This window comes from Pelmatolapia mariae, linkage group LG3_W (assembly GCF_036321145.2).
Source record: "Pelmatolapia mariae isolate MD_Pm_ZW linkage group LG3_W, Pm_UMD_F_2, whole genome shotgun sequence".
NCBI classification, from domain to species: domain Eukaryota; kingdom Metazoa; phylum Chordata; class Actinopteri; order Cichliformes; family Cichlidae; genus Pelmatolapia; species Pelmatolapia mariae.
Window position 1 is genome coordinate 24,326,798 of NC_086229.1, and position 12,955 is coordinate 24,339,752.

Consider the following 12,955-nt stretch of genomic DNA (forward strand, 5'->3'; position numbering starts at 1 on the left):
CCACTCTTGTTTTTTGAATACATTTTCTAAAGACTAACAGAAACACTTAAAGGTGTGTAAAAATGCCAAAAAAGCAGAAAAAGTCACAAGCTGCAAAACAACGCTGGAAGAAGTTCCATGAGTTTCACAAAGTACCAACATGTGAACAAACTGAGTGTGATTTTCCTCAGAGCTCTGCAGAAGACCGTGTGTCTGCAAAGACCAATGCTGATGGTGTCAAACAGGCAGGTCGACATGTTCCTGCACATGTACAACAGGTATCCTATGCAGATGCTGTAAAGACTGGATTGCAGCATGCATTTAATGAACATCAGGTAAACCATAGAGACCAACCTGAGGTGTCAAGTGCCCCACAGGTGGGTTATGCTGATATTGTGAAAAGAGGCCATCACAGTGATGTGGCAGGGCCATCTCATGCAGAAAGAGTGAACCTTGAAAACCAGCCCTCTGTAACACATGTCTGTGCATCTCACAGCCAGGCTCATCCCAAATATGGAGACTCCAGAAACAGTCAGTGCACATGTAACTCACTCACATTTCTTGCTTTCCTTCATGAGAATGAAAACATAACTACAGCTGACCTTAATCTGGTCTTGGATAAAGGTGATGTGATGTACAAAGAGGCCAAGAAAAGATTCCCCAAGAGTATTCATTTGGCAACCGATGAGCTGCCAGACAAAGTTGATGCTCGCAGGTCTATGTATCATGTCGACATGACACAGCCTTCCCGGTATGGGACATTTGAAGAACCTCCAGAGGAGGCAGTAGATACCTTTCTCAGCTTAGAAGCAGGACTGAGCTGCCTGTTGTCAGATGTGCAGTATGCCTTATTGATTATGAGTGGATTGTGTATCGCAGTGTTCAGATCCACATCAGGCAAATATGGTTTCTTTGATCCACACTCCAGAACAGCCAGTGGTCTTCCTCTACCACTATGGTCACGTGATCGTGGTACGGCTGTGATGCTGAAATTCAGACTCCTCAGTGACATGATTAAGAGGCTCCAGGATTCTTATGAAGGGATGGAGATATCACCCTCTTGTACCTATGAGCTGAAGCATGTGCAGTTTTACAGTATGAGCACAGTCAACCTGAATGATACTATCACAGACACAGTCTGCAGACCAACAGCTGCCACTGCTGTGGCACCTACTCACTCTGATACAACTGTTGATGAAGCAAACTCCTCTACTCCAAGGAGAAACATAACCACTGATCTTACTGAGATCTCTCAAATGTCCATTTGTACACCACTGCTGAAACAAGAAGTCCACATGACTCAGTTCACATCACACAAAGCTCCTCAGAATGAATTTACTTTTATACCTACCGAAGAACTATCCAGTGACTTTAATTTCCTTCCATCAAATGATGTTTTTTCCTGTCAGTCAAGGACTGCAATAAAAAATGGTGCTAACTGTGATCTTTCTGATACAGTTTTACAAAAAATCTGTAACATGTCAAAAGTTACTAAACAGCAAAGGCGCAAAATGAAAAAAAGATTAATGGCATCAGACAAACCGAGAAATCGGAGAAAAGAAAATCAAAAAAGGAAAGAACGACAAAAGTACGCATCAAATAAAGAGTACAAAGAAAAGAAGAAATCTTCCACAAGCGAGGCATATAAAAACAATCCTGAAGTCAGACAGAAACATCAACAGTATATTAAAAGACGTTATTGTGAGAATGCTGAATTCAGAAAGAAACAACAACAATATATTAAAAGACGTTACTGTGAGAACGATGAATTCAGAAAGAAACAACAACAATATATTTAAAGACGCTACTGTACCAATGCTGAATTTAGACAAAAACAAAAAAACTATATCACTAAAAGGTATCAAGAGAGCCCAGAATTCAGAGAGAGACAGAGATCTCGAGTGACTCAGCGTTATGCACGTGACAATGCATTCAGAGTAAGACACAGACAACTAATGAAACAACTAATGCGAGACAGGTATCAAAGTAATCTTGCATTCAGGATTATGCACAATATGAGATGTGCCATGAAAATAAAAAGGAAATACAGATGGGTTAATAGACAAACCCAAGAGAGTGACAACAGTGTGATCAACGAGGCCATATCTGTGTTCAAATCACAAATCAAAGTTGGACCATCATACCCATGTACCGTATGTTTCAAGGCTTCATTTCCGAACCAAGTGCGACCCTGCAGAAGGTCAAATTATGTCAAAAACCCACATGTGGTTGCAACATGTTTGACAGGAAAGTTTGTTCATGTTTGTGATGAAAACTGCAGAAATGAGCAGTGCAATGTGCCTGATGAGAGAAAGAGAGAGTGGATTTGTCACACCTGCCACAATCATCTTAAAAATGGATCCATGCCAGCACTTGCTGCTGCCAATAAACTGGAGCTTGCTGATATTCCACCTGAACTGTCTGATCTCAACATACTGGAGAGACATCTCATAGCCAAGTGCATACCATTTGCCAAGATTATTCCTCTTCCCAAAGGCAGACAGAGAGCAATTAGAGGAAATGTGGTCTGTGTCCCATCAGAGGTACAGGAAACTGTTGAAGCATTGCCTAGATTAAGAATTAATTCTCAAGTCATGAGAGTTAAACTGAAGAGACGCTTGTCTTATAAAGGTCATCAGCTGTTTCAGACTGTAAGCTGGTCTAAACTTGTGCAAGCACTGCATAAACTCAAGCAGGTTCATCCACAGTATAAGGATGTGAGCATCAGAGATTATGCTGAGCTGTGTGATCCAACACTTCCTGATGAAGGTGAGGAGGAGGAGGATGATGAAAACATGAATGAGGACGATTACGATGAGGCTGATTTAATGGAAATTGACAGCTGTGAGAAAAATGCACTGAGTGAAGCACAAAATAAAAATGAACAGGATATTGACATGTTACCCTGTGATGGTGAACAACCACATGAGCAGATGAGAGATGATTCAGACCAAGCAGATGGACTGACTAATGGTGGTTTTGCACTTGAGTACTGTTTGCAGCCCCCTGATGTGGCTGAGGAGATATTATGTTTCAGTGAAGGAATCTACTCTGTTACTCCTGCAGAGAGAAACAATCCAATAAGTTTTTTCAAAACACCTAAACTGGAGGCCATGGCCTTCCCTGTGCAGTTTCCTACAGGCCAAAACACACTGGATGAAAGAAGGCTGATCAAAGTATCCCCCAGTGGGTATTTCAAATCAAGACTTTTCTGCATTGATGATCGTTTTGCCAGAGACACAAACTATTTGTTCTTTGCACAGTTTGTGACTGAAATACATTTGGCTACTTCCAGCATGACAATACAGTTAAGGAAGGCAAAGCCTTTGACCAGAGATGGGAGAAAAATAACCTCAGGCATGTTACAAGATAAACATGAGGTGGAGAAACTGGTGCGAAATAAAGATGCAGTGAGATTCATGCAGCCTCTGAGAGGAACCCCAGCCTATTGGGAGAAAACCACAAGAGATCTTTTTGCCATGATCAGACAGTTGGGAACTCCAACGTTCTTTTGCACATTTTCAGCTGCTGAAATGCGCTGGCCCGAAGTGATTGAGGCAATAACAAGGCAGCAAGGTAAACAAGTGAACTTTGAAGGACTCGACTGGTCAGCAATGTGTGACATCCTGAGGAGCAATCCTGTCACAACAATGCGCATGTTTGACAAGAGAGTTGAAGCATTATTTAGAGATATATCTCCTGCAGAGCCACTTGGCAAAGTCATTGACTACTTTTACAGAGTCGAGTTTCAGCACAGAGGAAGCCCACACATACACTGTCTCCTGTGGGTAGAAGGTGCTCCTGTGTTTGAGGAGGATGATGATCAAACTGTTGTTGATTTTATAAACAAATACATCACAGCTCAGCTGCCTCATCCACATAAACAACCTGAACTGTACAAGAAAGTAACAGAAGTGCAAAAACACAGTAAAAAACACACAAAGACGTGCTTTAGGAGTTTAAGCTCTGGGTGCCGTTTTGGTTTTCCTAAACCACCCTGCAATGAGACAATGATCACAAGACCCAGTGAGGATGATGAACTGGAGGTAGAAACAGCAAAGAACAAGCTCAGGCCACTAAACCAGCTGCTGAATGAGCCTGAAACTGCTTCCATGAGTTTAGAGCAGCTCTTGGCAAGATGCAAGTTGACACATGCAGAATATGAGCGATACCTGAATAAAATGAACACAAGGAGTACGATCATACTAAAGCGTGATCCAAAAGACTCTTGGATAAACGGCTATAATCCACATCTGCTTGAAGCCTGGAACAGTAATATCGACATAAGCTTTGTTCTAGATGCTTTCGGTGTAGCAAATTATTTAATGAAATATATATCAAAAAAAGAGGGCGGGCTTTCTGAGTACCTGAAAACTGTCATTGAGAACTCCCATAAAGACAGTGTAAATGAGTGTGATGAAATGAGAGCCGTCATGCAGGCATATTCAAAGAAGCGAGAGATCAGTGCACAGGAGTGTGTTGCTCGTGCATGTGGTCTTCACATGAAGCAATGTTCACGGGCTGTAATATTCATACCAACTGATGATAATCCAGTGAAAATGAGTCGTCCCCTGTCAGTTCTGGACAACACAACTCCTGAGTCTTCCAATGTTTGGATGACATCTTTGAATGACAAATACAAAGCCAGACCTGAAACACCAGAGTATGAGGAGATGTGCATGGCAGACTTTGCTGCTACTTGCAGGATTGTCTATGGCCAACAGACAAAAGGTAAAGATGTTTTGCCCCTTCTCAATGAGATGGGATTTGTGCAAAGGCGCAAAAACAATAAGCCTGCTATCATCAGATTTCACCGCTGCTCACAAGAAAAACATCCAGAGCAATATTTCGGAAGACTGCTTAAACTGTACCTTCCTCATCGTTCAGACCATGAACTGAAAACGCCATCTTTGCCAACCTATCAGGCTTTCTATGGTGCTGGCTGTGTACAGCTACCAGGTACTGACCGTCTTGAGTACGTGCAACACATTGTCAAAAGAAACAGAGAAAAATATGAGAAAAACAGTGAGGAGATCGAGAGCGCTGTTGAGGAATATGAGCAGAGCAGAGGTGTGACTGACGAATGGTGTAATCTGGCACCTGAATCAGATCTCGTAAGGTTGCCACTTGTTGAACAAGAAAGAGAGCAAGAAAATGAAAATGAACAGGAAGATGTGCCCGACTACAGCCGTCAGGTTGATGCTTCAACAGAAGTCAGAGCCATCAGGGAACCCCCTGCTATTGATCCCACATTGTTACGTCAGATGTTTCAGAATCTGAATAAGAAGCAAGCCTGCATATTTTATGCAGTTAGAGACTGGTGCATTAAAAGAGTCTGTGCTCTAAATGCAGAGCAGTTCTTCTTTTATATTAATGGTGGTGCTGGAACAGGAAAATCACATCTTATCAAATGCATCTACTCAGAAGCATCTAAGATACTGAGCAAAGTGCCCAGATATGCAGACGACGTTGACATATCAAAACCCACTGTCCTGTTAACTGCTTTCACTGGGACTGCAGCATTTAACATTTCTGGAACAACACTGCATTCTCTTCTCAAGCTCCCTAGAAGCTTAAAACCTCCCATTCAAGGACTTGGTAATCAGCTGGATGAAGTCAGATCAGAACTTTTGAATGCTGAAATAATCATCATTGACGAAGTGTCTATGGTGTCAAGACATCTCTTTGCATATGTAGATGCAAGACTCAAACAGATCAAAGGGACTCGGAGACCCTTTGGAGGCATGTCAGTCATTGCTGTTGGAGACTTCTATCAGCTACCCCCAGTGCGACAGTCTAAACCTCTCTGTGTGCACGACCCGTCCGAGATCGACCTGTAGCGGGAGCATTTTCAGATGATCACTCTGACTGAGATTATGCGTCAGAAAGATGATGTTGTCTTTGCTGAGATGCTGAACAGAATCCGTGTGAAAGGAAAGTTGGATATGCTTTGCGAAGCAGATAGAAATTTGTTGTCACAGGCCATAACTGAACCAGCCCATTGTCCGACTGATGCGTTGCACATTTTTGCAACTAATAAAGAAGTGGATGCGCACAACTCTGCAACACTGGGTCTGCTCCATACTCATATCATTGACATCCATGCAGATGATTATAGAAAGGATCCTAGAACTGGCAGAATGGCATTACAAGACAGACCATTGAAAGGAGGTAAAAACGAGTTACCAGACACACTGAAAGTTGCAGAAGGAGCTCGTGTCATGCTCACCAGAAACATTGACATGCAAAATGGTTTGGTTAATGGAGCTTTTGGAATACTACTTAGAGTAGTTTACTCTGAAAATGACCAACACATCATCAAGCTTGGACTTAAAATGGATAATGAGACATCTGGAAAGAATAACCGCACACCAGCAGACGACATGGTGTACATTGAGAGAGCTGAGGAGAATCTAAAGCAGAAAGGAGTGGTACGAAGACAGTTCCCATTGAAGCTGGCCTTTGCATGTACAATACATAAGGTACAAGGTATGACAACCACATCAGCTGTTGTCTCTCTTAAGAGCATTTTTGAGCCCGGCATGGCCTACGTAGCTGTCAGTAGAGTGACGTCTCTCAGTGGACTGTATCTTCTTGATATGGAGGAGAAAAAAATATTCACCAACCCAGAAATCTCTGCAGCACTTGAGAACATGAGACAAGCCAACCTTGATGACATGATGCCTCTTCTACATGTGAGACAAACACTGAGCAGGTCAGAGGTTTTCACCATTGTTCATCATAACACAGAAGGACTGCCAGCTCACATTAATGACATCAAGAGTCACCATGAATTGTGTCTAGCAGATGTTTTGTGCCTAACAGAAACACACCTGCGGGGCTCTTTTGTCGCAGAGAGTCTCCACTTGGAAAATTACAATTTGTTCAAACGCAACAGACACCTTTCGTACACAAACTTTCCCCAGATGGCAAACAGAAATGGTGGTGGAGTTGCTGTTTATGTGAAAAGTGACATTCAAGTGCATGAAAAACAGTACATCCATAATGTAACTGACCTTGAATTTCTGGCTTTAAAGGTTGAAGCACCAGTCAGTGCTCTGATTGCAGTTGTGTACAGACCTCCAGACTACACTCTGAAGCCATTCCTGAAAAACCTGGTAAGCCTATTAGACTCATTAGAGATCATGGACTGTCGTCCCATCATAGTGTGTGGTGATTTTAATGAGAATGTTTTATCCAGTGCAAACAAACCAATCCTGGAGCTGTTTGAATCTAGGGGATACGCACAGGTCATCACTGCCACTACCACAGAGAAGAACACACTGCTTGACCTAATTTTCATTTCTCAGCCAGAGCGATGTCTCCATTCTGGAGTCATGAAGACCTACCATAGTTACCATGACCCTGTATACTGTGTATTGTCCTGTGATGATTCATGATCTAGATCTTTGACTACAGTAAGTAATTTCTATATTTTTGAATGACTTAAGAAAGTAGAGCGATATTTAAAAGTTGACTTAAGAAAAAGCGCCCTGCATTGCAATATAATGTTTGAATTGTCTACATAAAATACAATTAAATGAATTAAGTAATGATATCAGTGAAAGATGACAATTTTATGTATTACAGAAAATCTAAAAATCAGAAATCTATGAATGTCAGAAAAATCAAATATAGCAGTTTAAAACAAACAGTGTAGGCATATCCTCTCTGCAGCCAGGCTTCAAAATCCTGCCAGGCTGCCCCAGTCTCACTGTGGCTGGGAGGGAGGGAGGGTGGACCAGAGGATTGCCCACACAGCAAATAAATGTTCAACAGCTTCTTCATTGTTTCTGAGAGAACAACACAGACTAAAGGTTGCTTTTAAAAAAAAATAAAATAAATAAAAATAAAAATCTAATTACAGCAATAATGACAGTTAAGCCAGTTTATCTGTGCCTCTATTTTGAAATAATATTTACAAAAATGTTATTGATTTCAGTTTGTTATAATCTTTAAACTTTTTCAAAAGTATATCATTATATTTTTGGACAAATCTTTCAATGAAACATACATTTTTATGAGCTTTTATCATGTTTCAGCCAGTGCATTTATCAGGGTGGGTCTGGGTCTGGGATGATAAATGCACTGGCTGATAACTGCACATTTCTGGCCAGAAATGTTTCAGCAGTGTTACATATGTACTACATATGTTAAACTTGCTTTTTGTTACCAGTTGATACCCTACATTTGTATAGACATTGGGTGGTGTGAGGCTGGGGAGTTGAGTGGAGTGGGTAGGTGGGAGTTGAATGTGGGGGGGTACGGTGGGAGGTTGTTAGGTTTCTTTTTTTTTTTTTTTTTTTTTTTTGTTAAGAGAGACACAGTCCTCCTGTGTCTTCTCCAAGCTTCACATGTAAAATCCAACAGTGTGAAGCACATAGCAGCCAGAAACTGTAATGCCACAGATCAGAGAGGCTTCATCATCACCATCTTCGCCGTACGATCAGAGCATGAGACTTCACATCTGGAGCACAGGAGAGATTCTGTGATAAGTCCTCCTTCTAGCTTGTCCCACAAGCAGTCGGTAAGATTTACTCACAACAAAAAGGGTTAATGACATTATTTCCATGAAAACATGTATTAATTCTTTGTAAAGTGTTTAAATTGTGTTTTCACTTGACCTTAGGAGTGTTATTTTGAGTGTATTTTAATATCTTTACTCAGGTGTTTCCCTCTGTGATCCATCCCCTTCAGAGCTGAGACACTCAGGACTGAACAGACTGCACAGTTTCTGTGACTGAGCCTCCAAAACATCTTCTTTGAAACCACACATGATAGAAGGGCTTTATATTTGCAGCAGCACTACTAAAGGTATTCAGTTTATTACAGGATGTGTTTGTTTCTTAGGACCAGCTCTAAGTGCACACTACCTAACATATACACCTTTCTGTTCATTACAAACCAACTACTCTGGATCATATGGCCAGTCGGCAGGAATGTTGCTGCAGGAAAACATCCCTGCAGATCACCATCATTGTCAGACTGACTGTGCCTCCTCTGTGCAGTGTCAAGATCCTCCCTAAATGAGTGTGTAAGTTCATTATTTTATTCCCTTTGACAAGACAAGTATCACTGATATTTACATTTACAACTACATATGTTCCTGTTTTCTGCTCTTCTTTTAAAGTCCTCAGCTATCCTGCTTCTGTGCTGCTTGCCACACATCAAACACTGGCCGGATGACAGGGAGGATCCACTCTGAAGTCACTGGACATGATGAGGATCATATGGGACTTTATAGTTTCACAGAAATGTTGTGCTCTTTGATTACAGGTTTTAAATGGACATAATTACTGCCTCTCTCTGATCTGACAGGCTAAAGGATTGTTTTCATTGTTAGTGCTCTGTACAGTGTATGCTTATTTAATATTTCATCACAGAGCAAACCTTTATTTATTTAACATTTTTTTATTTTGTTTTAATGTTGAATTAACTGTGGGGATTTTTTTAAGTGGGCACTCGGGATGTCATATGACCAGAAATGTGGTAACTGTAATTCAAGAGTATGTAAAGAAAGAATCTGCTAAGAACAAAACACACACAAAAAACCCCAAGAGAACTCAAATTCGTTCCATGTAATCCAATCTAAAACATTTTAAACTGCTGAACAGCAACACAAACAGTGTTAAAGAAACAGTGTTAACAGAATAATTATGATGAGTTTGTACCAAAGTTTCAGGTCACATGGCACACCTAGTGTGTAGTGTGGGGTATCAGCTGGTAAGTATAGGTTTTTTCATATTTGTGTCCTTAGAGTTCAGATAGATAAAGCCTTGTGTATAATAATTAGTCATAACCACAACTCAAAGTCAGGGACTAACTAAATTTGGGACTTCGTGTCTGAGCCCAGGTTAAAATACAGTGTTAAAAAGCATTTAGTGGCATGGCTGAACAATGCTGTAAACTAATGATACGTATTTATCCATGTTCACAAAAAGGACTAATGTGTTCATTTGATTATTTGTATGTGTTAAACTGTGTCACCACCTTAGGCTTTCGTTTGAGTTCACTCAAAAATCTCTATACAGTTCTCTTTTACCACTGTGTGGACACTGTTTACAATAAAACATAAAAAACAATGAGTAATAAAAAGATGTGTAGACAGATCAGTAGATTCAGTAGACCAATATTAACAGCTGTTCAGCCATGTTCTACGAAACCAACACAATTTAAAGGTTCAGGATTGTGGTTTTAAAAGTTGAATTTTCATGTATTTCATATGTTGCTTATTATTTTTATTTGGTTATTTAATTTAGTTATTTTTATTTATTCTCCTGTGAAGTGTTTAACAAAAAAAGCTACTTTAATTTCAATTTTATTTGTTTATTATTTGGTAATTTGTTCTTTAAGAATCGAGTCTGTGCCAAAAACTAAAGTTGAACAGATACATGACAGGATCAGATTATTAACACCTTAAAACATTGCAAACGTCTCTTTTTAAAATGATTTTTATTCTATTTCGAAAAAAAAAATTGTTGAATTAATTTAAGTCCTTTTCAGAAAGAAGCTGTACAATATGACTTAAGATTTTTATGTTATTTTCTATGATATACAAAACAAATGGACGTATGTAATACCATTAAACATGATATACACATGTGTATATGTCTGAAAAACATTATGCTGTATATTAAAGCTTGTATTTTCTCCAGCATGTTTGTTCATCTTTTCAGTTCAATTCAACAAATTTGTTTTTACATTTATTTGTATTATTTTTTTTATGAATTAGAGATTTATAATACATAATTCCACTCTTTAAGTGATTAGAAGAATATGAACTTTTGTTATTCATTCAGAGGTTTTCTGACTAAATTTTCTTTTGTCATTACTCATCTTTTTCTAATTTATATTTTAAACATGTTAGCTATTTTCCAACTTCTTCTGTGTGAAAACCAGCTTTCAAAAGTTCTGCACTTTTGTTTTCATGTTAAAAATTCTGTATTTTCCAGCTAATTCAACATTTTTAGCTTAATATTCAGTAATGATTTCGTTTCAGTGCATACATTCAGATTCAAGCATTCACACTGCAGTTTCTTCAGAAAATGCACTTTCTAGTTTTTCTAGTTAGTGTGAATGCTTGTAAAAGCATTCACAGTATTGTTCTTCTAATCTTTATTATTAGTGTGAATGCTTGTAAAAGCATTCACAGTATTGTTGTTGTAATCTTTATTATTATTATTATATTTTATTATATATTCCGTACGTTTTTTGTACTCTATCTCCTTCAAAACCGTTCAACTTAGAAAAACCATTCAAACACCGTTAGAATCCTCTTCTTTTGGACATGACTGCTTCTATTTTTCTCATTTTTAACATTTATATTTTTAAAATTATTCAACTTTTTTCAACAAAAATTTCCCATGTATTTCAATGGGGAGACCCTTCAAATTATCCTTCAAGTTACTCCTCTTTAAACTGTATCTACTTCCACATACATTGACGTAGAGCCACCATTCAAACTTTAAAACGAAGACAAGACATTCAACTATTCAACTTGTATTTATCTTTTCAATATCTATTATACTTTTTCTTCAGTTCCAGTTTAAGTTTCATGATGTTTTTTCACCCGTTTCAGAGTTTATAATGGGTGTGTATGGGACGGAATGTTGGGGCTTGAGTGAGACAGCTCAACTGGTAGAGTGAAAGGAGCAAAAAAATTAATCTTAAAATCTTTTTAAAAACTGCTGCTGTGTCTGCAGCGTTTGGTCTACAGGTATGATTTTACCCTCAAAACGTAGCCATCGCTGTCCTCTTTCATCCAATGTGTTTACTATTGTACTAGGTGTTATGGTTCTTTCATAAATGTCACCAGAGCACAGCCTACTCCCTCCAACTCTTCCATAGACTCTAATGTTAAAATGGCTCAGAAGGTTCGTTTGAAAATCAGAAGAGCATGGTGTCTTTACACTGTCACCACGTCCATATAATAAACTCCACAGGCATGAAAACCGAGAATTCTGTAGACTAGACATTGCTGCCGCTCACGGTGAAAGAATTTTGTCAATACGACTTGTACTTTTCATTTGGGAGCGATTTGTTTCGGCTTGACTTTTCTATTCATTTTAAGCAGCAAAAGTAAGGTGCATGTCTGTGTCCGTGTGTATGGAGCCATTGGGTGCAGTCACTATAGCAACCAGGCTCACACCTGCCTGCCTAACGAGCTCTGTCTCTCACTGTGCCAAGATTCATCTTAAACACTTCTCTTTCAACTGCTGCTGTGTCCACAGTGTTTGCTCTACAGCCATCATTTTACCCTCAAAACGTCGCCATCGTTGTTCTCTTTCCAGCACCGTGTCTTTCAAAGCTCAGACATTTAAACTTTTTAAACTCTGTGGATCCAAGTGGAGGGATCACATTTTAGTCATTCAGTTAATCAAAGAATATTAACTTTTTATATTTATTCAGATGTTTTCTGACGCTAAATTTTCTTTTCTCATTACTTAGGTTTTTCTAATTTACATTTGAAACATTTTCAACTATTTTCTAACTTCTTCTTTGTGCACTTCAGCTTTTAGCAGTTTAGCACTTTTGTTTTCAGGTTAAAAATTCAGTTTCTTTTTCTCTCATTCATGTCTCATTCATGTTTGCTCTACAGCAGGGGTGGGCACCGAGGGCCGGTGTCCCTGCAGGTTTTACATGTGTCCTTGAACCAACACAGCTGATTTAAATGGCTAAATTATCTCCTCAACATGTCCTGATGTTCTCCAGAGGCCTGGTAACGAACTAATCATGTGATTCAGGTGTGTTGACCCAAGGTGAGATCTAAAACCTGCAGGGACACTGGCCCTCGGGGCCTGGAATTGCCCACCCCTGCTCTACAGCCATCATTTACCCTCAAAACGTCGCCATGGTTGTTCTCTTTCCAACAGCGTGTCTTTCAAAGCTCAGAGATGTAAACGTTTTAAACTGTGTGGCTCCAAGTGGAGCGATCACATTTTAGTCATACAGCGATTCAAAGAGTATGAACTTTTAA

General features: G+C 39.4%; 1 protein-coding gene and 1 long non-coding RNA gene across 2 annotated transcripts in view; both read left to right on the plus strand.

The window, feature by feature from the left end:
* Nucleotides 1-12,955, plus strand: part of LOC134624293 (NACHT, LRR and PYD domains-containing protein 12-like) — a 521,298-nt gene that overhangs the window by 126,019 nt on the left and 382,324 nt on the right. The window lies entirely within an intron of this gene.
* On the plus strand, nucleotides 8,652-9,257 carry LOC134624303 (uncharacterized). Its single transcript, XR_010093504.1, has 3 exons — nucleotides 8,652-8,793; nucleotides 8,910-9,013; nucleotides 9,117-9,257. It is a non-coding gene; the product is annotated as an uncharacterized LOC134624303 (long non-coding RNA).